Source organism: Saimiri boliviensis, chromosome 7 (genome assembly GCF_048565385.1).
Source record: "Saimiri boliviensis isolate mSaiBol1 chromosome 7, mSaiBol1.pri, whole genome shotgun sequence".
Classification (NCBI taxonomy): domain Eukaryota; kingdom Metazoa; phylum Chordata; class Mammalia; order Primates; family Cebidae; genus Saimiri; species Saimiri boliviensis.
Genome location: NC_133455.1, coordinates 124,765,220 through 124,793,161, shown reverse-complemented (window position 1 = coordinate 124,793,161; position 27,942 = coordinate 124,765,220).

The window sequence follows — 27,942 nt, the reverse complement described above, 5'->3', positions numbered from 1 at the left end:
TCTGCTGACTGAGCTCAACCAATAAGATGATAATCTCTTGATTCACAGTCCTGTGAATTCTCCAAGAGCTTGCCATCATTCTCAGCTTGGTTATACTTCTTTCAGTGGAGATCTAATCTCCAGTAGATGGAGATCGGGCTGGAGAGCTGGGACTCCTGTGTCTGCGTCTCAGGTGATACGTTCTGTGACATTAACAAGGCACTCACCATTCTCAAAGGACCTGTCCTCTGCAACCACAAGGGAGGACTTTCCAAGGTGTGTTAGAGAAGTCCTTTGCAAACTGCTTAGAAAACCGAGTAAGATTATAAAGATACAAAGAGAGAAAATAATAGCCAAACTTACAGCACATTCTTGAGTTTATAATCCAAGGTAAAAACCCAAATGTCCTGACAAGGTCTGAGAGCCTCAAGGGTGCCCTGAACAGGCTGGGGGACCAGACTGACAAGACGGGGTCTCTCCAGGAGGCTACATGTGAGAGGAGGGCCTGACTGTGCCACTCAGTCTGCCCAGCTGTCAGGTGTTGGGGTAGGCGGCAGGAGGGTCCTCCCCTCTCAATGGCCAGCACTCATTGCTTACATGAAGCCAGCTGGTCAACCCCATCAATGTGGTTAAGAACTGGAAGGCAGTGGGGAGGATCAGAGGAACCTGATTCTGGACAAAGATGCCTCTAGACTTCTGTTTAGATTCACATGAGGAAGAGGGCCAGGACTGAGTTCAAAATGACCTTCATGTCTAGGAGGAGATTTGCAACGAGAAATGTTTTCTCTGCTTCATTGAGGTGGGAGCAAAGGAAGCCAACTGGGTGCTCCAGGAAAGATTTCAGGACTGGCGTAGGGGAGAGCTTTGCATATTGTGGCTGGTAAGATTATCTTCTATTCAGTCACATGAAGTGAAAGTCTCATCTATGCTCAGGGACCCCATTTTCAAAGAGAAGCACTCCGATGCTCCTTCTTTTATCCTGGAACACACCCTCAGCATCTCTGCTCACAGGTACCACCCTGAGCCAGCAGCCCTGAGAAAACAGCCCTCTCCACATGGACCTAAGCCTTGACCTCCCTGCTACTGCCTGTCTGTTTTCCCATCACTGAGCTTCTCTCTCACACCCACTCCCCTGGATCCCACCTGCATCATGCACTACTCACGGCGAACATATCGTCCTGCTCAACCCGTAAGTGAGGGTCCACTCTTCTAAGAAGGCTTCCTGGCTTGATGCTACCCTAAAGGAGTGTAAAATATAGAAACATCTCACCCTTGTTCCAAGAGCCCAACACTCCCGTTTCTTTGACTCTGCATTTCCGCCTTCTTTGTGGATACCTGGCTTGGCACCTGTATCTGGGTATACAGTTCCGGAGACAAACAGCACAACTGTGTGTGCTTTTGATGGAGGGCAGAGGTCGCCAACATACGGCTTCAGGCCATTTAGTTGTATCACTTCTATGACCCCTTCCTGGTTGGGAAGTACCTGGGGACAAAGAAACTTTACGACACTTTAACTGAGAATAACTATTCTCTGCTTGGCTCCAGACCTGGCCTGAAGACCTGTAACTCAGAAGCTGTTTTCTCCTCTGTGGCTTCCAGAGAATCTCTGAGGACTCAGGCAATCGATCCTCCATCACGTGCTGTGCTTTTTCTCTTCCCCAGCCAAGGTCACGTGGAGCTGGTGAGCTGTGTCCCTGGGCAGGCTGATCACCAGTGCCCTTCACACCACTGCTCTTCATGTGTTCACCTGTGCTCCACTGAATAGCTGTGTGCTGTGAAGGAAAGAGCAAAGAATGAAGACCCCCAATGGCAGAACTGCCTTCTTCTCCATCCCTCAGCTGTCTTGTTCAAACCCCTAACTTGCTGCCCAGTCAGCCAAGCCAGAGCTTTGCAAGATGGGGGGTTGGGGCAGAGTCTGTGGCAGGTCTGATCCACCCCATGCTGCGTGAGTTGGTTGGTACTAATTGCCCCAGAATCATTAATGAGGCTGGTGTCTGGCAAGAGACCCATGATGAGCAAAGGTGCAGTTCACCCTGAGATTTTGGTTATGTTCCTTGGCTTCTTGTTGAAAGTTTTAGGGAGGATGAACAAGAAGGCTGAGAAAGAACAAAGTAAACATTGGTAACTGAATGAACTCTCCCTAGAAAGGGATCCTTGCTGGAGCACCTCTCCCTGGGGTCCTAACCCTTACTCAAAGAGCTCAGAAAAGTATTTGTTGCACCATAAAGTAATTTTTGCATATGATTTTCTTCATCTGCATATACTTCCAGGCCATGGTTAGCATTCATACATTGACACCCAGGCGCGGCCAGCTGCCTCCCACCCCACACTACCCTTCATGGGGCACTTCTCTCACCATTCCTCCTCCAGAGAAATACTACAGCAAACATAGTGGGTGGCGACTACTGCCTCATTCTGGGGATGAGCAGGCTGTCCATGAAAACTCTGTTTTCTCCTAGTTGAGCTTGTCCAGAGGAGAGGATAGAGGGTTGTGAGGGTCATGTTGAACCAAAAAGTTAGGGTGCTGCAGAAAAGGGATTGTGTGATGCTTGGGGGTCGGTGGGCAGGCTCTGCTGAGGAGGAATAAACAAAAATAAAGGTGGGGAGGGACGGTTTGGCCTCCCTGAGCTCTTGGCAAACTCCCCAAAAGTCCTAAACATGACTAAACCACATTTGGGGTTTCCCCTACTGTCCAGAGCCAGGTAAGCAGAGTGTCTGTCAACCTCTACTTGCAGTTGTCACCAAGTCTTAAGGCATGCCTACCTTCCTTCCTTCTCAACTGTGTTGTAAGAGGTGAAGGTGATTATGAGGCAGAAATGCCACCGAAGAGAACCCCATCTGAGAACCAAGTAAAGCCCCGGAGGAATGAAAGCACACTCTCTTGACGTTTTCTCAGTCTCTCTCAATGTGTGCACGTGTGTGTAGGTCTGGGAGGAAAGGGAAGCAAGGCATCCCTGCCGGCTCAGTGGGTCACCATTACATCTCCTGTACACGGTACTTTCCAAGCCATCACTCCACAAGACAATAGGCATTCACCAGCCCAGCTCCCTGCCCTCCCAGGATGGGGATGTGCGGATCAAAGGAGAAGGGGTGGTGAGAAGGCAGTAGACAAACGCAGGAGATTATGATCTTCCCAATCGATTGCACGGGGCCTTTCCCAGCCTTCAGCCCTGGTGACCCTCATCCTGCCAGCGGGGCGTGAGTCTGCACCTCCCACGGCTGCTCGATTTAGAGATCCTGCGGAGGAGTCCCTGCTGATCCCTCGAGACCTACAGGGCTATTTACAGCTCTCCGGTTGTCTGCGCCAAGCCCAGGGCTTGTGCATCCAAGTGACCAGGGGAGCCCTGTGACTGCTTTATTCTGTGCCCTGTAGAAGTCGTAAGCACATGTCTGTCCCCAAACCTGTCACCCAGGAGCAGAGATCCACAGACAGGCTGAGGGCTCCCACTTCACAGATGATTTCTGACCTTCCCACCCCAGCCCAGGTAATGGGGGTCCCTTGTTGACTTACTCAAGGTCACGTGGCAGGCTGCTGGCAGAGCCCACACCCACACTCAGGCTTCCCGACTCACAACCCTGGGGTCTCCTGTGTCAATGTTGCACATTACTTTTCTTTATGAACAAACAAACAAAAAAGGACTCGTATACCCACGTCCAGTATTAATGGTAAATGACCTAGACCAGCCCCAGGAAACTCCGCAACTGACGCCTGTGTGTCCTGGATCACTCACCTCTCACTCCGCCTCTTGTGGTACAAGCTGCTCTCCGGACCCCAGTTTTAGAGTCCTCCTCCTAACTCAGGTGTATTTTCTCTTTTCCTCTTAATGCTCTATATCCTACAGCAAATTTGTTCCTGTGCCTGCCCCCGCAACATATTAGGAGAAAAGATTAATCCCTAGAGAACAAATGGTTTGTGGGATTTGGCATCAGAGAGACCAAGGCCGGGCTCTGGCTGGCTGTATGATTAGGAACAGTTCCCTTCATCTCTCTGAGCCTCAGTTTCCTCATCTGTAAGTTGAAATAAAATAAAACTTTGCCCTTACTCTATGGCTAAGGAAAATGTACCAAAGGGCTTTATAGACTAGAGAGGACCATGGGTTCCAATTACGTTTACCTTTAACCTTTTTCTTAGAAAGCTATTTTCAGCTAAAGAGTAGAATTCCTTGCAGGAGCTAGAACGTGCGGCCAAGGTGATATGATGCCAGCAGCTCAGTTCAGCCATAGACACTCCTCTGTCCAGACTCACGTCTGCAGGTTTGGCATTGGGATAATGAAGAAGAGAATTTTTTATTCTTTTCAGGTTGATTAACTTTATTCTTTTAAATGGGTGAGAGATCTAAGAGTGTGGTATCAAATGAAGATGAAATGGGTGAAGTTTTGAGGAGAATAAAAACTGGAGAGTTGACACAGCCCTGGAGGACCCTTAAATATCCATCCCAAACCCTCTGCTGCCCCCCACCCCCTACAAGGTCTTGTTTACTCTCTTACTGGCTTCAGTTCTGGGTGCCTGGGTCAAGCCCCCTCGGTTATTTTGGAGCAGGAAATGATTGGTCCATAACACAAGCCTATAATAAATAGCCTCGTGTCATAAAGCACAGGCCCTCGCGGCAGCCCTGCGTTTGGTAAACATTAAAGCGTTTGCAAGTTGCTGCCCGGAATATATATTTGGTATCTTGCTGCTCCCTCCCCTTCTTCTACAAAATGGGACACAGTCCAGGCAGGACAGCCCACAGCCTGGCAGGAACCAGAGGCAGCCCCTCACCCACAGAATGACCGCTCAGGGAGAGCTTTTGGTGTTTATTCTTGTGTTTCATGCTCCGTACCTTTTGCTGAGGCATTGAAATCAGCACATTTACAAACATGGCACACACACAGAGGGAATATCTTTCAAAGAAGCAGGTCACAGTTGTCTTCCAAGCAAAGTTCTGCCAGTATATCCTTCACCATCACCACCCAGGGTGGGGAATCGAGCCCAAAGCCAGCATGCCCTCTGCAATTCCTCTGGCTCAGCTTCTCCAGTTTCCTAGGCCAGATAGCCATGGGCATGGTGGTGTGTGAGGGGCCTGAGCTGGGGAGAAGTGCCCATGCCGTGAAGATTTGGCTCAGCTCCGGTGATGAGCCACTCCCGTTAGTCAGACTCGGCTTCTGGGGAGGCTCTCTGAACCTTGGTTTTTGAGGTAAGAAGACAGGACAGAGAGCAGAGTGGAGCACACTGTGCCCCTGTACTGGACTTCTACAGAATGAAGTTTCCAGAATTGCCCCAGGAGCCATAGAGCAATCTCCTAAGATCCTGGCAAGCTTCACTGTGCAGCAATGGGACCTCTCTTTTCTTTCTGTCCTAACTTTCTGGCTCTACCCCCTTGTTTGATCTCTGATGAAGATGGAGAGTAGCTCTGGGTCAGCCTGAGAAGCAATTAACCTGGGCATGGTCTGGAAGAAACCAAAAGACCCCTTCCCTTTTTCTTTTTCTTTCTTCTTTTTTTCTTTCTTTCTGCCTCTTTCCTTCCTTCCTTCCCTCCCTCCCTCCTTTCCCTCCTTCCCTCCTTTCTTTTGCTTTCTTTCTTTTCTTCCTTCTGTCTTCTTTCTTTCTGTCTCCTTCCTTCCCTCCTTCCCTCCTTTCTCTTTCTTTCTCTCTCTCTCTTTCCTTCCTTCCTTCCATCCTTCCTTCTCTCTCTCTCTCTCTTTCTTTCTTTCTGTCTTTCTCTCTTTCTTTGTACTGTACTTTAAGCTCTGCGGCACAAGTGCACATCCTGCAGGGTCGTTGCATAGGTACACACATGCCATGGTGGTCTGCTGTCTCTGTTCCCCCATCACCTACATCAGGCATTTCTCCCAGCGTTATCCCTCCCCAACCTCCCCGCTCGCTGCTGTTCCTCTCCTAACCCCCCCCCACACCCCAACAGACCCCAGTGTGTGATGATCCCCTCCCTGTGCCCACGTGTTCTTATTATTCAACACCCACCTATGAATGAGAACACGTGGTGTTTGGTTTTCTGTTCTTGTGTCAGTTTGCTGAGAATGATGGTTTCCAGATTCATACATGTCCCTACAAAGGACATGAACTCATCATTTTTGTCTTTCTGTTTGACAGAGTCTTGCTCTGGTGCCCAGGCTAGAGTGCAGTGGTACCCTCACCACTTACTGCAGCCTCTACTTCCTAAGAGCAAGCAATCCTCCTACCTGAGCCTCTCTAGTAGCTGGGACTGGAGGCACACACCACAACATCTGGCTAATTTTGTATTTTGTGTACATTTGGAGTTTTGCCATGTTGCCTGGGTTGGTCTCAAACTCCTATTCAAGCGATCCACCTGCCTTCGCTTTCGAAAGTGCTGGGATTACAGGCATGTGCCCTTGCAGGGACCCAAATCATGCTTTCTAATGCTTAAAGCTTTCTCATCAGTGTTTCATGCTTTTCATGTAAGACTTTTTCTCTGCTAGTTACAATGTAAATACTTTTGATTAGGATAGCACTGCAAAACCAGGCACATTTTAGTATGAATGATTTTCTGATGGGTCCTAGGAAAAGATACCTACAAGAAAAGGGAGGGTCAGAGAAGAGAGGAGCCTGGACCTTCTCCCCTGGGGGAGTGTGGATTTCAAGGAAGAAGTAGGCTAGTTGGGAAAGAACAGAAATAGAAGGATCAGGAGTTTAGCACAATGGATCATGAAAATTTAAGTCAGAAGAGCAAGGTTCAAATCCCAGTTCTACATACTATTCAGCTGGGATTTCTTTTGAGCCTCCATTTCATCATCTGTAAAGTGAGATTAATTATGTCTGCTTCGCTTGCCTGCCTCCCAGGGTTGTTAGATGACAAATGAAAAGTGCTTTGTACAGTGTACAAGGCTCCCTGGTGTCGGTGGTTTTGATCTGTAAGCCGCCCCCTTGATTCTCGCCAACCCACCTTCCGCCTTTCTGCTGGTTCTCGCACGCGGCTGCTGTTGGCGAGCCATGGGCCCGCTGACTGGGCTTCTGGCAGAGGCTGCAAGTGACACCCCACCTCCTACACGTCTCCAGCCTTCCAGCATCAGCATCCGCCTGGACACTACCTGTGACCAGCCTCAACCCACCATGAAAACCAACGCGAGGAGCCCCCAGTATCAAATTAGGGAGGCCATGCCCACAAGCAGTGGGCTCAGAGAGCAGTGCTGTTGCTGTGCAGAGCAGGAGGGACGACAGAAGGGAGCCCTGGGGGGCATAAATGCCTTGGCTCCAAGCCCTCCCTCTCCAAAGGGCCTGATCTATGTCTCTCCATGGCAGTGGCTGGAGGACACAGCCAGGTTGCCAGGGCATGATGCTGGGAAGGAGGGGTTTTGCCAAACTGAACTCTGGAGGCTGTCACATTGCCATCTTTAGGAAAGGAGAAGGAGACGGAAGTGTTCTCAGGCCTGACCTAGCCCCAGCCCTAGGGCTGATCAGAGACAGGGGATGAAGGCAGGCTTTCTTTTCCCCTCTCATTTTGGGTTTTTCTTATAGAGGTAAATCTATGAAACAGGCCGAATCCATCTCCAGCATCACTGAGCCATGCTGGACAGGCACACGTGTGCACACATAGAGAGAGACTGTTTTGTCACCTCTGATGTTATTTCCTGTCCCCGAAATATCCACGGAAGCTGTGCACATTACCTTATACCTTTGATACCTTCTTCTTATACATCCCCTGAGAAACACATCCCCACTAAAAATGTATCTGTCCAGAAGAGAATCCTCTGACTCTCTCATGACTCTAATTCAGGCATGCAGTAAGTTAAAAGAAGAATCCAGTTCAGTGAGTTTATCTGAGGAATGCAATGATTTAATTATTTAATCCATCTGGAATTTATTTTTGTATTCACTGTGCAGTAAAAATAGAGAAAAGATGGAAAGCTACCCAATTTGTCATAGAAAGTCACTTTTGCCCTGATATAAAACAAACAAGAAAATACTACATAAATGTATGGAGTACCAATTGCCCTATGCATTTAAAACCCTTTGTAAAAGACTTGCAAAGCAATTCAGTACTATATCAGAAGTGAAATTTTGCTATTAAGATGGTTGTATGTTTTATCTTGAGCACAGAGAATAGAAGCAGGGAAAGAAAGAGTTTGGAAAAATACCAGGATATTTTAAGAGCTCCTTCAAGTGTCTGGTATGAAGCCCGCAGCCTCGGGATGTTGAGTCCATCCAAGGCCTCAAGGAAGACCTCTGCCAGCCTCCCGGAGAAATGCCAAGGAGCTCCGCAAAGGGAGTGTCAGGACCCAGAGGCAGATGGGATACTGACTTCGCTCATGATAAACCACTACGTTTGTTAGCGGGGGTAAGCTCCAGAAAGATTGCCATGACAGGTCTCCAAACCTCAGGTGGCTGGGTCCAAAGAGCATCATCGTCACTCGGTGGGGCCACGTGACATCCTGCTGACTGGTGGCTGCCTCTGCTCTCTCTGTACCTCAATCTATGCTCCACACCACTGTCTAAGTGAGCTTTCTGAGGTGAAAATTCTAGCATGCTACTCCCCTGAGACAAATACCTCAATAGCTCTCTGTCACCAACACACAGCTGTTAACTGGTTTTAGTTGTTTGTTTATCCAGAGACCAGGTCTCTCTCTGTCACCCCAGACTGGAGTGCAGTGGCACCGTCATAGCTCATTGCAGTCTCGACCTTCTGAGCTCAGGTGATCCTCCTGCCTCAGTGCCCTGAGTAGCTGGGATCACAGGTGGATGCCACCATGTCTGGCTAATTTTTCTACATGTTCTGGTGGAGGCAGTGTCTCACTATGTACTCCAGGCTGATCTCAAATGCCTGGCTCAAAGTGATCCATCTGCCTCTGTCTCCCAAAGTGTTGGGATTACAGGCATGGGCCAGTACACCACCCTAATGGTTTTATGTCAGTCTCTGACTAGGGGGACACACTGCTCTCTGCATACCTTACAAGACGTATCTACCTAATGCAGGCCCAATTCCGCAATGAGGCACAACAGGTCTTCATGACCTGGCCTTCCACTCAACCATTCAGAACTCCTTTAGTCACCTCTCTCCTATAGCCTGTTCTCTGATTGTACTAAAACCATTTTCAGTTTCTTGAACATGCCCTGCTATTTCTTGTCTCTGCACCTACCCATATGCAACCCTCTTGGCCTGAAATTCCCAGCCTGAGTTAGGTGCTCCTTCTCTCTGCTGTTGTTGGTAGTGCAGCTGTCTGGGCTGGACAGCTGGCATAGTACTTATTGTAATGAATTGGTTATTGATCCACCTCCCCTTCTAGATTGGGAATCCTCCAAGGGCATGTTTTATCCACTTTCGTATTTCCAGTCCTAATGCAGTATCTGAAACATGATTGATGTTCAATAGAGTTTGGTGTAATTTATTACATCCAACATTTACTTCCTTCCCCAAAAGACCTCATGGTACTGTTAGGGAAGACAGAATGGTGTTAATTCCCAAAGAACTAAGAACTTGATGGGGGAAAAAAGGTGAAAACTGTGGTTTCCAAATAATAAATCCCATCAGTTGGTCTACGGTTATCAGCTTAGCCACTTCAATCATTCATTCATTCATTCATTCATTCATTTTTGAACAAAATCTATTGACTACTCTAGTAGTCGGGATCAGTTAAGTTAGCCTTCAGTAACAAACAACTCCAAAATGGCAAAAGTTTAAAATAACCAATGATTATTCATCACTGAAGCACGAGTTAGTGGGACGTCAACACTCCACACCCCACCTCACAGTTTCACAGGTCCAGAGACTAGACCTTCTGGGGTGCAAGGGAAGAGCTGGTGGTGGAGGGTCTCTCACCAGCTCTGTTAGACTTCAACCTAGAAGTGACACGCATCCCTTCTGCTCCTCAGCTGGTCGATCAGGTTAGTCCCATGGCACCACCTAGCAACATGAAGGTTGGGAAACATGGGCAGCTAAGGGCAAACATTTGGTAAGTAGCACTCACCCTGCCTTGAGCTTCTACCATGTTCAAGGTATCAAGCTAAGCACTGAGGACAAAATAAACAGTTATGTCCTCCACCTTCTCCCTCAAGGAGTTCATAGTCAACTGGGTGATGGAAAGTTTAAGCACAGACTAAAAAAATTATCAGGCAGATGTCCTGCCGGACTTCTCAATGCCTTCTCAGTAATGAGCTGAACCCAGTGAGTCAAGTTTCAGAACCAAACTCGTGAGAGTCCCATGCATTCAATTCAGCCTCTTCAGTATAACACCCAGATGTGCACATTAACCCTTAAGGTGCATTATCACTGCAGATTGTCAGCTAGACCCTGAGAAGTCTTCAGGCTCTTTTTTTTTTCTTTTGGAGGCAAGATTCTGCTGTGCTTCCTCATCTTCTCCTCTCTTCCCTTCCTCTCTAAGCAAGCTATAATCTTTTTTTACAGGAATGTATTTCTTGCCTATTTCTCTGTGCAAGGCAGCTGACAGCCTAATAGAAAATCAAAGTTTTGTATTATCTTGAGAGGCTGAGAATAAAACCAAATCCCCCTCTCATGTTCGGAAACTTCCAGCTTTGAAGACTCAAGAATATCATGACAGAAAGTCAAAAGTGCCCTAAAAGTGCATAAATTGACATTTTCTGAGTTTGAATCCTAGTATCCGTGTTGAGACACATGCCAATGAATTGCTTACCGTCTCTCTCCTCTTTTATTTTCCCTGAGCTTCCCACCGTCACCTTCTGTCAACTGCCAAGTGACCTTCTGTTATTGCAAGTGATTCAGGTCCTCCATCAATGCCTGACCTTCCAGACAGTCTCTTGTTTCATATCCAGTCTAACCCGCCCTTCCCTTCCCCCCAAAAATACTACCTGTCCTGAGTCCCCTTTCTCCTCAGATGACCTGTACACGAAAGAAACGAGGAGCGCCGGCCTGGCCAACTGGTCAAACACCGAGAGGTAAAAGATTATGTGTGGGGATCCAGGGCCCAGAACAGCTCTAGGTAAAGAGAGGGAGGTCTGGCCAAGCAAAGCAGCCAGCTGGCTCTCTTGGCCGCACGTTCCCATCAGCTCTCCCTCATGTGTTGGTCTGGGAGATGAATGTGCTCAGAAGTCCTGGGGTGAAGAAAATAAAGACCACAGAGGGGCCACCTTGTGTTTCTCATATATCAGCAGCAGACACAAGAGCTACAGATATAGATTTTTTTCCCCGCCACCAACCTCCTCTTTAAATATTCCCCCTTTCCTATATACACATTGAATATGTGCCCCGTCAATGGGCAATTGCGTTTTCAGAAAGAGCTGCTCAGAAAGGACCATGGGTAATACAAAGAAATGAATGCTAGTGGCTGAATTTCGGACTTCTGTGATTCTGTTGGTGAGAAATGTATTTTCATGAATGGGGACCTCCCAGAAAGTCTAAAAGCATACTGCATAGGCTTAGACAGCTGACCTCACCCTGTCAGGTAGCATATCTGAGGTTGCCACTGAATACAAAATCGTGAAACTAGTATTTTGGTACAGTATACAGGGAAAAGACAGCTCGTGATGAGCTTATGATTTACCTGGGGAAAAAAGAAAGCCGAAGCCGTTATTGGGGATGTTTAAAGAGCAAGTGTAAGAGCCGATAAGCATGTAAAGTTCCCTGCCCAAGTGAACAGTGAGGTGAAATGAAAATAATTCACAGAGCCTTTAAGAAGTTACTCACCTTTCCTGGATTCTCTTCAAGTTGGCTATGACAGAAGTTTTTCTAAGCCAAATGCCCAATCAACATAGGGATCAAAAGAGAAGTCCCCTTCCCAACATCCACAAGAAGTGGTCAAGCAACCTCCCTTGAGCATACTCAGAGATGGACGCTCGTTGCTTTGTAAGCCACCTATTCCACTGGATAATTATCACGATGGATGATCACACTGTTACTTGTACCAACACCTGTGCCTTTAACTTGGTCATCGTTATCCTTTTGAGACACTCAAGTAAACACTGATGATCGAATAACCATTTTGCTTAAAGGCGTTGTAAGAGACAGCATGGTCATCAGCTGAGGCCTGAGAGGAGTGGGCAGCAGTGTGAACATCTCCCCAGCACCTTCCCAGCAGCTACCCTCTCATCAATTGTACTCCATGTCACTAGCTCATTTTCTCTTCTTCTCTCTAACTATAATTTTAGTGCCATCCACAGACATTAAACTATGTATCTCTACGTTAAAATTTCTTTTCACAGTTGTTCGTTTTTCGTCTTCCTCTTCCTTTATTTACAGACCATAGCCCTCTGTGCTACAATAAAGACATACTAAAATGCAATGAACTTAAATACAGTGGTTTCTTTCTTCCTCGTGGACCAGTCTTGGTCAGCAGAGCCACACTTTGGCTCCACAACCTCGCTCAGGGACCCAGGTTTCTTTCCTCTCATACTTCTTGGTGGCCCAAGCTGAGTTAACACAGTCAGCATTCCAGAACACAACGAGCCCCAGGAGAGACTCCAAGGGCACTGGTTTCCATTTGGGCAGGCGAAGTCAGAACTGCACACGTCAATCCCACTCACCTCCATTGGTGAGAATCGAGTCACAAGGCCCTGCCTCACCACTTGAAAGGCTGGGAAATGTAGTTTCCAGTGGGACAGACGCGTGTCCAGGAAGAAAGGGTAAAGAGACGTTGGAGTTTTGAAGGAACAGTTACCAGTGTGCTACAACAGCACACCTTCTATATACGTTTTCCTTCTTTTTTCTTCCCTTTCTCACTTCTTTATTTTCCTATCCCTTTCTCTTTTCTTTCTCTCTGGACTAACCATAACGTGGAAAGTGTATGTATGTGTATATATCTACATAAATGCACACACAGTATATATAGAGACAGCACATATATATATATATATGTATATGCTCTTTCTGCATACACGCGCACACACACACACACATATACACATACACACACTGAATTGGAAGAGCCTGAGAGGCACCTGCAGCCCGTGGAGAGGAAATGCCACCCACACAGCCCTTCCCCGAGTCCATCCTTTCTTTGCTCCTCTGCGTGTGGTTTTGTCTTTCAGGCAGGCCTCCCTTCCCCACAGATCCCAGGTGCAAAGAAGGTGGGGCTTCTGTCAGCTCTAAGCTATGTGCCCAGCTTATGAGTGAATGGGCTCGAGACTCACACTGTGACAGGAGAGGAGGAGCACAAAGGGAAGAACTGTCCCTCCCTCTGCACTCGCTCTCTGCATTGTCACTGGCGGGCTTGATCCCCTGCCATTCATCCCAACAGCAGCCAGGCTCAACCATCTGACAGAATCTGCTCATGCTCTTGTGAGCCTAATCCCTTGGGTCAAAGAGGCAGTTCCTATCACTGCAATATCAGAAAAGAAATAGACCATGGATTGCCAAAGAGAGGGATCATAGAATCCAACTTGGAAATCCAGGCGGTGAGAAAGAAGTTAGTCACGTTCCAGCTATTATGCATGCAACAAATGTCTGATATTTTTTAAAATTTGTTTTAGAGGGTGGTAGGGAGTGGAGTACAAAGATGACTTCTTTTTAAATTCTTCAAAATGTTACCTTCATCAAGAATGAACAAATGTCAGGGACAGGCACATCTTGGACTGAACTTCAAGTGAACTGATGGCAGGCCTCACCGTTCTGAAAATATAAAAATTGAAAGCTGCCAGGGCTCAGAGCAGACCCTGCATTTGCATCCTATTTAAATAATGTGCAAGAATCTTTGGTTGAATGAGGAGTTTTTAGCCTTGTCAGAGAACTTTGGAAGTACTTGGAGTGGAATTGCCAAGGATACCCATGGGCCATGTCACCGACAGCTTGAAACCAGCCCAAATGTCCTCAAGGAGACATTCCCAAGCCTGAGAGAGAAGAGCCTTCTGCATTTCCATGGCAAGCAAAGTATACCTGTCGGAAACTTTCTCTAGGTGCATCTGGTCTAAAGACTAATACTTTCTGGTGCTTGAATTATGAGACAGAATCTCCTCTTGCCATCTGCCAGGGTAGTTCAGCTGCTGAAATTCATATTTTTGCCAAATAGTTACTATAGTCTAGGGCCTACGGCTCTGCCCTGGCATGTCCCCTACCTGTGCTGATATCCTGGGTTCACCTGCGTCGATGCAAGGGTTGAAGCCCTGAAAAACATCAGGATAAATTTGTATAAAGAAAGTCGCACACCGTAACCATGTAGTATACGCTCAGTCAACATTCAATGAGAGAGTTAAAAGAAAAAATAGAGAATCCTGTCTTTGAAAATGATTGATCCTCTTCGGTCAGTGGCCAGGCCATATGGAACTCTCCAAAGGGGAATTCTACATACTAGACATACAAAGCAAACATTTATTATTACCAAATTCAATTTATAACCTGAGATAAGGTTATCTGGATGACCCAGGTAGAGGAAAGCATAGAAGAATTACTGTCAATATTGATGTGTATTAAAGGCAGTGTTGTTTTGTGTTGTGTATGTATACCCTGATCACTGCAGAACCCACACCTCCTCAAATGGTTTAGAAACACTTCCTGATGAATTGGCCCCCAGGCATCAGGACTGAAGAAAGAAGGTTTCTGTTAGGAATGTGCCCGGAACAAGAACACTCCTGGTCCATAGAGATAAATCATTTCCATCAATAAATGGACTTTAGTGGCAGATTGAAATGGCTTCAAATGATGTGACACTCCTGTTGCTGAGCAATGGCCTCTATTTTCCTTCCTCTGAGTTGAGGTGGCCTGTGGCCACTTTGACCGATAGAGTGTGGCGGAAGTGATGCTTGCTACTTTGTGGACTGCTAGGTTATGCCTTGGTCTCTAGGTTCCCAGCTGCCCTGTGAAAGACACAACTACATTGCTAGAGAGGCCACAGAGAGACACCAGAGAGGCAGAAGGACCAGGTGAGCCCAGCTGTCCAGCCATTCCCACCAAGGCACCAGGTGAATCAGCAAAGTCATCAGATGCTCTGGGCCAGTCCAACTGCCAGCTGAACACCACTGAGTGACCCCAGCCAATGCCACATGGAGCGGAACAATTGCCCAGCCAAACCTTGCTCAAACTCTTCACCTACGAAGGACTCATAAAGACTGGCTACAGTTTTAAACCGTTAAGTTTTAAAGCAGTTTTTCACATAGCCATAGATAACCTGAAACCATATGTATGATTATAAAATCGAATTAACATGAAGTGATAAATTATGAATCTCCTACAGCCATAGGTACCATATTTCTTCTATTTTCGGAGAAGGAAATGGTCTGGTGAGTTTGAGAGAGACAGAGACAAACTGTCCTAGAAAACTGGAGATACTGGATCACCAAAACTAAACTAACTAGTGTTGACTTTGGATGCCCAGTGAGGAAGTACTGCTCCAGGAGCAGCTCCGGGTCCTGCTGGGTCTCTCTGTGACTGCAGCCGGCTGCGTCCTCCTCCACACTCCTCCGGCCTGCAGTTCCCCCTGGCTCCCTGGTATATCAGCATCAGGAGTCCTTCTTGAGGAGTCAGCCAGCAGGAACGCCTCCCTTGCTGGGAGGAGCCATGGAGGCTACCCACTGCTGGCCTCCAGAGTGACAGAGCCAGCAGCCATATTAGAGTGAAGAGGCCTGTCTGTGGAGGGCTGTGTGCTTAGAGTGGAATTATAGCAGTTCATTTTCTAAAGTGCCACGAGACCTGGGGATGAACCTTCAGAGAGAAGGGAAAACCACAGCAGCAGTCCCCTCGGTGAGATGCAATTCATCATGGGCATGATGGCTGGGTCTGTCAGCAAGAAGGGCTCTTTTTCCTGTGATGCACAAAAGCAATCCCATGGGCTCTGTGTTGCAGCAAGAGGACCCTCAAACTCCCTCAGACATCCTGGCTGTGTGCAGGGAGCTTCTGAAATCCAGAGACAGGGGGCATGCATCACCATGAGGGCACAGAGCGGAGGTATAGCGGGGATTCCAGTTCCTATGCCCCTCACCATATTTCCTCTCTCTAATTGAGAGTGGGGATAATGTGTGGTGAGGGGAGTTTGCAGTGGCAACGAGACCCACTTATTTTGTTTCTTGCTGTTTTCTCACTGAGATGCAACTTAGAAGTAGTCTCAGGAATAAGAGGGACACTTTTGCTTCCTAGTGAACGGAGGCTAGCAGTCTGCTAATAGCCTGGGTAAGAGACCAGGCAAGATAGCAGCTGCCATCCTGAACACCATTGCACCAGCTCAGCTACGTCCTGCACAACCCGGAGTGAGTCCTTGTGACCTCACAGTACCCCACCATGGAGCAGGGAGCACCAGCGAAAACTCACCCCTGCTGCCATTCCTCTTCTTACCAGCTAGCCTCTAGAGACATCTCTGAACAAGGTCTCTCCCTGCTCACACTCAGCTATGCAGAGTGGGGAAAGGTACAAGCTTCAGAACCCTCTGCTTAGCTCCTGCTTCTAACCCCGCGGATAAAGGATAGCCAGCATCCCCTGTTGGGTCACAGGGAGCTGTCCTGCCTAGCTGGCTCTGCGTCAGATCTGACCTGAATACACCTGTTCTAAAACGCTTCATGAAAAGGTGAACTGGAAGCTCTTCCTTTAGGGGTTTCCTGTCTAAAGCAAGCACTGGGGATTCTGGGGGGACCCTGAGGAGCGCGGTGCCTTTGCCTGCAATTCTTCCAGAGGTATCTGAATTTCCAGATTGTCTTTCTTCACCACGTCCCCCTCCCATCCCTGGGCAGAAACACAGAGTTTGAGGTTTGTTATATCTTGTGTCAGAAAGCCCTTCGATACAGCAAGGCTTCAGTGCAGCCAAGTGCGACCCCGCGTTTCACCTCCCCGCCCCCCACCCCGCGGGCTGCACCAGGTGGAGGCAGCGCCCCCTCTAGTGGTCAGTGCTTTCAGCCTGCACAAGGATTCTGCAAAGAACGAGGTAAATTGTTCTGGGGTTTAACGCAGACCCCGGAACCTAGAGAAAAAAATAAAAGCATTTCTTCTGGATTTTTTGAACAGGAATTATTTTTCTGTCCAATGCAAAGGATCCCGTGGGGTCGATGAGCTTCTGCCTCCCTTGCTCCCCACGCTCATTCCCACATACTGGGCCAACACAATGACCAGCTGGCTGGTCATTGTCTTCTCTGGGCCTCAGTATCTTTATTTTTCATATTGGAAAAAAATAATTATTTCTGCTGCCATGATCCGGAATCTCTTACCCATAGAGAACGGTGTTCTATGTCCTTCTAATTCTTCATTTGTTTCCAACAGCTTCCACAATGCAAATCTCATTGTCTACTTATAACTCTTTAGTGGCAGGGACGAAATTATAAAGTGCCAAGGACGAAATTACGACATAGCAGATACCCAGCCCTTCAGAATGAGTGGAATTTGGGGAGAAAAGGTCTTAAGAGGATTGTAAGGGAGTTTTCTGGGTGCTGTACGGCAAAAGTCAGACCTTGCTTCCCCTGCGCGGCCACCAACTCAGCTTCCAGATTCTAACCAGGTGGAAGGAGTGACCAGACTTTCCTGCCGGGTGTGGGAGGTCATACACAGGCCCAGGTTTATTTGGGTTTGCTCTTAGGGGGTTTCTCACTGTCCCTAGAGTAGAACTAGTGGCTTCAGCGTGGGCTCCAGCACTACTCTGCCAGGACCAGCTCACTGCTCAGCCTCCTGTCTCTCCACTGCCTTCATTTCTCCAGGCACTGCCACTTGGAGCTTCAAGAATATTCCTGTGGAAGAAAGATGATGCTCTCTTGTCTCCCTGATTGCACATCTGTGGCTTCCTCTGCTCTACCCCATGCTCTTTCCTGCTTCTCCCTGAGTACTCCAAGGGAGCCCTTTACCCTCAAATTCTCCCATACCCTCAGGCTGGCTGAGGGCCTCTCACAGGTGTGGGCAGAAGCTACCATCCCACTCCCCACCACTATTGTAATGGCCTGTTGATCTGCCTGTCCATCGAGGTGCATATGGAGAATATCAGAGTCACAGGGCAGACAGGAGCCCCGCAACTCACTTGGTCCCAAGTGAGACCGTCTAGATTCATTCATTTTCTCTTACAAACTTCACAGAGAAACCAAATCTACAACTTCCTACCAAAATACTCTGTGTCTCCCAATCCTCCAGCCCCCAGCCTCCTGAATGTTCAGACTTCATTGCCGAAGAAGATCATTATTTGGGAACAAAGGTATCTTGTGGTCTTGAAGATCATGATTCAGTTTTAGTCCTTCCACCTCCTGGCCTTCTGTTATTCAGACAAAATTATCTAAATTCCTTGAAATTCTCTTTCTGGAGATATGAAAATCAGAGACACCTTTTGTGGAGTTTTTAAATTTGAGATTCTTGCCTAAGAAATTCTCCCTTCCCCATTTCTTTTCTCTTGGCATTTCCCCCCAAGAACCATCGGGAGAATGTAATTGTTTTGTAACTGAGCAACGAGGCTAGTCCTCAGGCCTGATGCTCCAGTGTGGATGGAGGAATAGAGGTAAAGTGAGAATCTCTTTTCTTGGTGAGCACAGGAAGGAAAAGACTGTCAGATAAAGGAATTGATTGACACATTCTTGGAAGGAATCTACACTTCTTTGCACTGGCTTTTTCAATCTGACTTACTCCAATCTTCAATTATTTAAGCAAGGAATGAGTTTTTCACTGGATCATGATAACCAAAACATGAGACCAACATGGCCAGTATTTACCCCAACCTTGAGAGTTCCACCAAAGGAGATTACTAGCAAACTCCTGAAGTTTCTATCTTCGTAGTTTCCTTGAAGCTAATATAACCTCCACCTAGCTGCAGGGACCCCTGCTTTGATAGCATTCAGTTCTCCTCCTCACAGCCGTACATCTAGCAAGCCCAGGGTCCTATTGAAAGCAGCCACATTAAGTCACTCACTAGATTCATCAACAGCTGCTTTCTGGTTGAAAAAGTCAGAAACCTGGGTTGTGGTCCTGGTGAAGTCCTTTCCACAGCAGATGATCCCAGGGACCTCAGGGAGTACAGATCTGACACCAGGTCTCTCTTCAGTAGCTTTGAGATGCTGTGAAAAGATATTAGATATTGACAGAAGCCACTTAATCTCCATCCCTGGAAAAAACCTCCTTAAATGGTCTTGTCACAGTGCCTAGTAAATATTTTCAGGCTGCAGGGTTTGTGATTGAGAAAGTTAGGAAGCCAAGATTCTCCGCTCTGGCCCATTGAAGAATAAGTAATGTATAAAATAGAGGGGCAAATCTTATCATGTGTACTTTTCCTAACAGAGATGTTGGAGCTGACAACCGGAGACAGCGTGGCTTGGTGACAACATCATAAAAGGTGTGCCAGTGAAATGTAAATATATCTCCTTGCATGCATGCATGTGCACACACGGGGCTGAAATAAGTCAAAGGCTCTGTTGTCAAAATCAAGGGAGCCCCTCGTGTGTGGTAGAACCAAGAAAATACAAATCAGAGGGGACGCCATCCTGAGGGACACCCTGGCAGTGGAGGGTGGAAGGAGTGGGGTCTGGAGATGGGGAGCCTCACCCTCAGAAGCAGAAGACAAGCCTCGGAGCCTGCTGTTTGGGGGTTCCCATGCTATTTGCCTGCAGTAAGATTCACATTCCTGTGGCATGTGCTTTCTTGCTTCTTCCCTTGCTCAGGCAGTCTCTTATGCCTAGAGGGAGGGATAAGTCTTCGCTGGAGGAGACTGACGATTCCACGGGGTCCTGCAAGCAGATCTCTTCCATGGGGCAGGACGGAGTCAGAGTCTCCCAGCTAAAGGGACTATTTTTGTCTGACCCTTTGTCTTCATTCAGAAAAATGTTTAAACCAGTCATTACAGATAGCGGGTATTTATCTAGACTTTTCTTTCTTAGTCTGATGATACAGCCTCCTTTGTGAGCTATTCTAAGATTTTACACAGTGTTTTCCCACTGGAGAGTAATCAATTTCACATATACCAATGAAAAACTCTCTCTCTCTCTCTCTCTCTCTCTCTCTCTCTCTCTCTCACACACACACACACACACACACACACACACACAGACACTCAGACACACAAAATGGGGATGCTGGGTTTTGAATCATTTTGGCCAATCAAGGAAACTGCAGTGTGCATTCTTCTGTGGACATCCCAACTGACCTGCAGTGGAGAGGATTGCTTACTAGGCAATATTTCATTAGGGTTGATTCAGCCATTAATTGCTCTGTGGTTTCTGACTAATTTCTTCCTTCCCTTTGGTACAGCACATCCTTTCAAGGAGAGAGAGGTTTGAGGGTAACTTGGCAGCTTCACAACTTCCATTTGCTTAAAAATGTGGAGATATCACCTAGATTTCCGAGAGAGAGAGAGAGAGAGAGAGAGAGAGAGAGAGAGAGAGAGATGCAAATTCTGTCACTCCAGGGAAGTACAATCATGCAAGCCCACACATTCCATCCAGGAGTGCCCCTGGCTGAACCAATCCTCCAAGTCAGATGCAGGAACAAAGCCTCTCATTTGGGCGCCCAGACGATTCATTTAAAGGACATCTGATCCTCTTCAGAGTGATAACAAGGAGGACTACAGAAATGATGATGACTGAATGCCTAATCTTGAGCTTTACTTTTAAATATATTGGGATCTGCTCTGGAAGTATGGGTTCTGAATAAATTCAGAGTCAAACCTAAGGTAGACGTTAAGCTGTCATATTCATCCTAATTTCCAGCATGGAACAGAATGATCATATATATATTTGGTTGGCTAATATCAACATTAGCTTCTATTAGGTTGGTGCAACAGCAATTACCATTAAAAGAAGTGATAAAAACTGCAATTACTTTTGCACCAAACTAATAATACTAGTAATAACTGACTCCATAGATTTACAAGTCCTAATCAGTCATTTGGATTAACATGAAAATTCATTTACTAATAATAGTATTCATTGAGTATACACAGCATTATAAGACTATGTATTTTGCTTACATTATCTCATTTAATTCTCACAACATCTTTATAAGGTAGGCACTAATGTCATTTCTGTTTCTTAACTGAGGCTCTAAAGGGTTAAGTAATTTGCCAGGGACAGACACAGTTGGTTTCAAAGCCAGGCAGTCTGACTCCAGAGCAGAACCCGATTCCTAAACCTTAGCTACACTGAACTTTGTCATTAGAGAAGATACCAACAATTCTTGAAGTAGCTACACTGCTGCTTCTGTGGCTCTGATTAAGCTGTTCATTTTCCTATGGATAGAAGTCAGCTTCTCATTTTCTTTCATTTCCCTGAAAATGCTCGATACGGAACTGTGCACAGAATGAGCTCAATAACGTCGACTCGTTCATTCGGTTGGGGAATTTGGCCCACAGTTAACTCCTATCTCCTGCCATCTCGCTGACTGTTGGCAATGCTGCTTATGTCTGTGAAAATGCTAAAGAGAGATTGGAAGCAGGATTGTGTGTTGATAATTATTTCTCCTGGATTGATGATAATATTGAAGAGGAAGGAGCTAGGAGTGAGTTGCTAAGTGACAGGAAAAGAGCAAGTGGAAGTTTCTTAGAAGTAGAGCAGGAAATGAGAGAGCAGAAAGTGAGAAGGTAGGAGAACTGAAGCAAAGCCTTGCTGGAGAAGGATGGTTCAGAGAGAACTAATTATGGTATGTTTCTATTGATGACAATTTAAGCATTTGAAGCACAGCCTTATGACATTTTATTTGGATAACTTGGGCTTACAACAACTTGGCTCTGAATCTAGGCAAAGGAATAATAACTTAGCAAACAAATTCAACTGTAATAAATCTGGGAGAAGAATGATGGCGTCAGTGAGTGGTTCACATATGCTTATAGTAGAGACAAGTGAGATGCATTTAACACCCGGCCTATTCCTTTTCTTATATAAGGAACTCCTTTACTCTATGGGGACAGAATAGTTTGGCACAGCACCTTTCTGTCACTCTGCTAGGTCATATTCTCTTGAAGACATTAAATGACAGCGCTCACCAACGTCTAAAGGATAAGTAGAAAGTCAACACATATTTACTGAGGACCTGAGTGTACATAACATACAAAGATCCGAAAGATACGTGTTATGGCATTATCCATGGAATGTTGTTGGAAAGACCGAAACACAAAGATGGCAAATCCATGGTATATGTATGCCCTTACCCCTGCTTGTCCTTGAAGCAGATACAGTGAAACAGTCATAATGCATGGTCTCACTGAGCTAGGATGCTGTCTCAGCAAACCTCTCAAAACAGCATTCCATGCAACCCTCGCTGATCACTCGCTGATCATTCAGAATGGCCCTGAGAAGAGAAACCTATGTCCCCATCCTTGCCCTCACTATCATGAGTAGCACACCAGTCTAATGTAGTGAATTATTGCACAATAGACTATAGGGCCTAATAAGGAATTCAGAGGGCATGGCGATTACTCAGGGCCGTAGTGACATGGTCTTGAGCTACATGTCAGAAGATGGGTATGACTGAAGTTGGCATAGGAAAAGGAGTTCATCAGTCCTTGTGAAGGACATGGGCATCACAACATGGACAAAGGCACAGTGGTGCCTGAGCAGGCCCAATAGCCACCAAAAGCAGGTAAATATTGAGGAATAGCTTCCTAATTCACAACCATCTGACAAGGGACTAAGGGGTCCAGCCTTGGGGTTCTGAGAAAGGCACTAGCCAACTGCCTAGCAACCATTGCTAAACTCTATAACCCAAGGATGAGCTGGAGACGAGGACAGGGGCCAGGAAATGCAGTCAGTTTTCAAAGCAGAGCTCAGGTCACAAACCCAGAGGAGTGTTAGGAGCACTGAATAGAAATGTCAGCTTCCAAAAAGAGTATATGGAAAGCTTCAAAGTGCAGAATCTTCAGTAGAAAGCATGCTGAGAAGTGTAAGAGATTACGGGAAAATTAAAATGCCTTGTGGCTTTCCATCACAGGGTAGATAAAGCAGCTGAGGGTCAGGTGAAAAGTATTTCTTGCTGTCTTTAGAAGGTAGCTTGTTTTCATTTCCATTGAAGGCAAAATAAAAGGGGATATCTTGCAGCAAGACATATTTAGGCAGGACAGCAGAGGCACTTTTTTAAGAGATGGGGTCTTGCTGTGCCACCCAGGTTGGAGTGCAGTGGCGTGATCATGGCTCACCACAGCCCCAAACTCTTAGACTCAAGGATCCCCCCATCTCAGTCTTCCAAGCAGCCAGGATTACAGGTATACACCACGGTGCCTGGCCCGGAAGCACTTTATAATAGAGTTGTTGGAAACTGGTCCAGATCGGCAAGAATGATATGACATCTTATTCACAGGGTGTCTTCAAAAAAGAGAAATGTCCACAGATTTGGGCTGTGTTGTATACATTTCCACCTGGAGCCAGAGAATAAACTGAATAGCCCCTGAATACCCATTTCAAGCAGGAGGCTAAGGCTGTAAACATCACGCAATCCTGGACTAGCTAAGCAGGGCAGCATGTCCGAGAAGCTCCTTCTGTCCACTCCCAGATGTCTTACACTCTGTCCCTCCTGCTATAACCACACCACCATTCATATAACCCAACAAGAACAGAACGTAATCAGCTCACTGGTATTGGGTACCTCCTAAACAATTTCATATTATAGGCATTGCCATTCCCCAGTGTGAGTCAAGTTCTTTGGCTGGTTCTAAACATTTTAGGCAGAATTATATTTAACAAAGCCTTTGTACCCTGGTGTTCCCAGCAGAAGATACCAATGAGGAATGTAACAGCTAGAGCTCAAATTCCTGAAATTTTATCACTGATTTGCATTAAGTCATATTAAACAAATAATTTCTACTTTCTTGGGCTTTTATTTTCATTCTTTAAAATGTGTATAAGGCCAAATATCTACTTAATTACCAAAACAGAATATTTGAGGAAGAAAGAGACAGTAGCCTTAACAATCCATGAAGCAAACCGGATACATCTCTTACTGGCCTAGCATTATGCACTAGAAAAAAAAAGCAAAAAGCAACAGACAGAATATTAGTGGTCAGGCTATTCAAAGTCTGTGCATATTGTCTAAGTGTGGAAGACAGGTGCCCCCAGCAAATTTAAGGTGGAGACAGAAACCAGGAGCAGCAGGAGAACCACAAAAAATATAGTCAGAAATATTTTAGCATGAAACAATTGCACTCGAGAAAGAAATGATTATAAAATGATAGGGATTCTCATTCTCTAGGAAGGCACTCAAGGGCCTGGGGTGCTATATTTCTCCACAAATTCTGATTGCTTTCTTTCCATAACAACGGACATGAAAGCCTGCCACTTATAGGATGGAAAAACCAAGGGCTGTATGTGTATAAAGATGGTGCAATCCAGTTGACCTGGCAAGATTCCTGGATAGTCTTTGAGGAAAGAGACTGAAAAGTGTTGGAATCAACTGAGAAATTCTTTCCACCGTTGTGATATAGAAAAGGACATGCTTTCAAAAAGAATATAATAAAGAAGTAGGAGATACAAGAATTAAGTTAAAATGTTGATCTTGAAGATTCAAGAAATTCATAGACATCTAGTGTGTTGTGCTTAAACTTCCACTGACTACCTAGCACCATTCAGATGAAGTGAATGAGCAAACGGTCAGCCCAAAAGATCAACCTGTTTATCTTCGACCTTGGGTTGGAAGTTGGGTCTTGTTACTGCCCCCAAGGCCCCCCAGACTTATTTCCTTTGAGCTGGGAGGTAGAATTCCTTCTCCCATGTCCACCTTTCCTCCCACCCTAGCCTCTTACCAACCCCCTACTATAGGAGCCATCCAAAGTTCCAAATAATGCCATCTGTGAGTCTCTCTTTAATCCATTCATGTTAGACGTCAAGAAATTCCAGCCATTCTTCTGATAGCGACACACAATTTATGGTGGGCGTTTCTCTCAGCCTCTTCCTCCATGGAAGAGTTTATCCTGTTGCTGGTGTTTGGGTCTGGGAACAAATTCTCTGAGGGCTGGGTGGGAGTAAGCTTGGCATCTGGGTCAGTCCTCATATTCAAGCTTCCTCTGATGTTCATTTTTCTCTTCTAGGCTTCTCTCTTTAAAGGCATGAAGCTCTTTGCAGACCACTGATTGTGTTTGGAAGTTAATCTCTGAGTTTAAAGCAGCCCTGACATTCTAGGGGTAAAATACAAAAGAAATGAAAGACAGCAGTGAGGATTAAGGGGCTTCAAAGCCACTTTCCTGTTTCTAGGAATAAAATTGCCGCAAACTTGGTGACTTAAAACAATGGAAACTTGTTCTGTCTCTTTGGGGAGGTCAGACGTCTAAAATCTGGCAGGGTTGAGCTCCCTCCAGGTGCTCTGGGAGAACCTTTTCTTGCCTCTCTGGCTTTGGCAGCTGCCCCGGCCTTCCTGGCTTGTGACGGCATCGTCCAGTGTCTGCCCCAGTCTTCACATCGCCTTCTCCTCCACATGTTTGTCTTCTCTGAGTATCTATCTTGCAAGTGTGCATGAGATTGCACTGAGGGCCAACCCAGATAATCCAGACTCGTCTCTTTCTTTCAAGTTCTGTAACTTTCGGGGGGAAATAAACATTCTTAACTTAAATCACATCTGCAAAAACACTTTTTCCAAATACGTAACATTCACAGATTCCAGGAACTGGATGCAGATGGTTTTTTTGAGGAGATGAAGGGACCATTTTTTCAGCCCACACAGTGGTGAAAAAAAACTAATATTAATTTTGTATGGCACACAGTGTCTCATATCAATTCTACAGCAGTCTGTCAATGAAGTATTCTCATTCACGTTCTGTAGATAAGGAACTTTAAACCCAGGGAAACTTGCTCAGGATCACTAAACTGATAAGCAGGGGACTTGGGTTCTGTCTGACTCCCCAGTCACTGTGTTCGACAGGTCACGACAATTTAGGGGACTTCATGCTGCTTAGCTAACTGCGTGCCAGTGGATAAACCACCTCACTTCCAGGGCTTCATTTGCCCATGGGATGATGAGGTGGCCATCTCAGTGTTCTTTTCATCCTTATGATTCTGGTACCAAGGGACCCCTAATGATCCAATGAAATGACAGTATGATTTGCATACTGTTATTGTTGGATAGAAAAACTGTTTTTGACCTTGTCACCAAGAAATACTTCGTAGAAAAGACCAAGCTTCTTGGCCATAGGTTCTATCTTGTCTGTGCCCTGCTTAGATCCTCCAGCAAGCCCCAAGTTTCACTCAGTCAATCATTTTTTTCATCACATATTTATTAAGTATATTTTATTTCCCAGAAAATTTAATGGACATTAAGAAAACAGTGAAGTCTGGAAAACCCAGACATGGTTCCTGATGGAATTTAAAATGGTCAGGCTGAAGAAATCACCCCTATTGTCTCTGCAGCGGCATAAATTAGTTAATCCTAGAAACCTTTAGAGTGGCAGTTCTCAAGCTTTATCTTGCATCAGAATTGTCAGGAGAAGTCAGGTACAGTGGCTTATGCCTGCAGTCCCAACACTTTGGGAGGCTGAGGATCACTTGAGGTCAGGAGTTCAAGACCAGCCTGGTCCCAAACCAGTAGTGAAACCCTGTCTCTACTAAAAATTCAAAATTAGCCAAGCATGGTGGTGCATGTCTGTAATCCCAGCTACTGAGGAAACTGAGGCAGAATAATCACTTGAACCTGGGAGGTTGCAGTGAGCCAAGATCATACCACTGCACTCCAGCTTGGATAAGAAAACAAGATTTCGTCTCAAAAAAAAAAAAAAAATTATCTGGAGGGCTTGTCATAACACAGAGTTTCTTATTCAATGGGTCTTGGATGGGGCCTGAGAATTCGCATTGCTAACAAGGTCCCGGCTGATTCTAATGCTGCTGCTCCAAGACCACACTTTGAGAATCGCAGCACTAGAAAATTCCCAGCTGGAGGACCTTGGACCTCTAGCTACTATGGCATTTTATGAGAAATAAATATAGCCTATTGGTTGAATAAATAAAAGTAAAACCACCATTATGTGGGTTTGTTTAAATATTTTGATGTTAAAAAGAAATCTTCACTCTTAAAAAATTTCTTCACCCTTGAACAAAAGCCAGAAAGTCAATCAGGTTTTATCTCTTTTGCCAACACTAATTCTATTGGCAGAGGTTTCCATAGTGCTGTGCTGAGAATGATTCAAATCCTGCATCTTGGCCCAGTAGGAAAGAGAGCTATAACGCATTAGAAGTATTTGTCTAGACGAAGGAGATGGAGTGAACGTAACTGTATTGTGTATTTACCATTTTTAATTTAAATATTGAAGCTATTAAAATTTAGACTTACATCCTCTTCTCTTCTAACTGCACACCTTTTGGGAGCCATCTCATTCAACCCATGGCTTTATAGGATCATCTGTATGCTCATAGTGCCTTTCATACCTCCTGCCCAGCTCCCCACTCTTGACTCCTGGAGCTATTTTTTTTCCAGCTGTCTTCTTGACATCTCCACTTAGATACTGCATATGCATCTCATAGTCAACTTTCACACATTCAACAGTGAATTGTTGATTTTCCTCCTCAAACTGCTGTATTCTCATCTTAATAAATGGTATCATCAACTATCCTTTTATTTTAGGAAAAGTTTGATTTCTCTTTTTTGCTCTTGTGTCATACCCAGTTCCTACCCAAATTCTATTGATTCGACATCCAGGGAGTGGCTTCAGTGCCTGTACTTCTCATATTCACGCTCACTCACGGTCACCATCATCTCTCGCCTGTATTGTGCCAGCAGCTCCACTTCCATTTCTCCTTCCCTGAAATGCAAAGTGGAAGTGACTTCCAGTACCTTACAACACTCAATTGCTCCCTATTTTGCTCAGGGTAAAATCCCAACATTAATACCTTATCCCACAAAGTCTTGCATAATCCAGCCCCAGACTGTCCCTCCAACCTCAGGTCTCCCGTACTGTTCCAACGACACCTGTCTTTCCTCTCTTTCTCAAATGTCTCAAGTGCTTCCCCACCTCAGGCCTTCCATTCCCCCTGCTTCTGCCTGGAATATGCCATCCCCACTTTGCAAAGATGCACTTACCTCCTGGTCCCAATTTAAAAGACCACTTCCTCAAGGGGGCCTTCCTTGATCTTCTCAGTCTAAATCAGGACTCGCAAATACTCCCATATGGGATTTTTCACTCCACTTTACCCAGGTTGTAATTTTTTTTTTTTCTGTATCTCTGTTTCTACTAGACTAGACTAGACTGTTA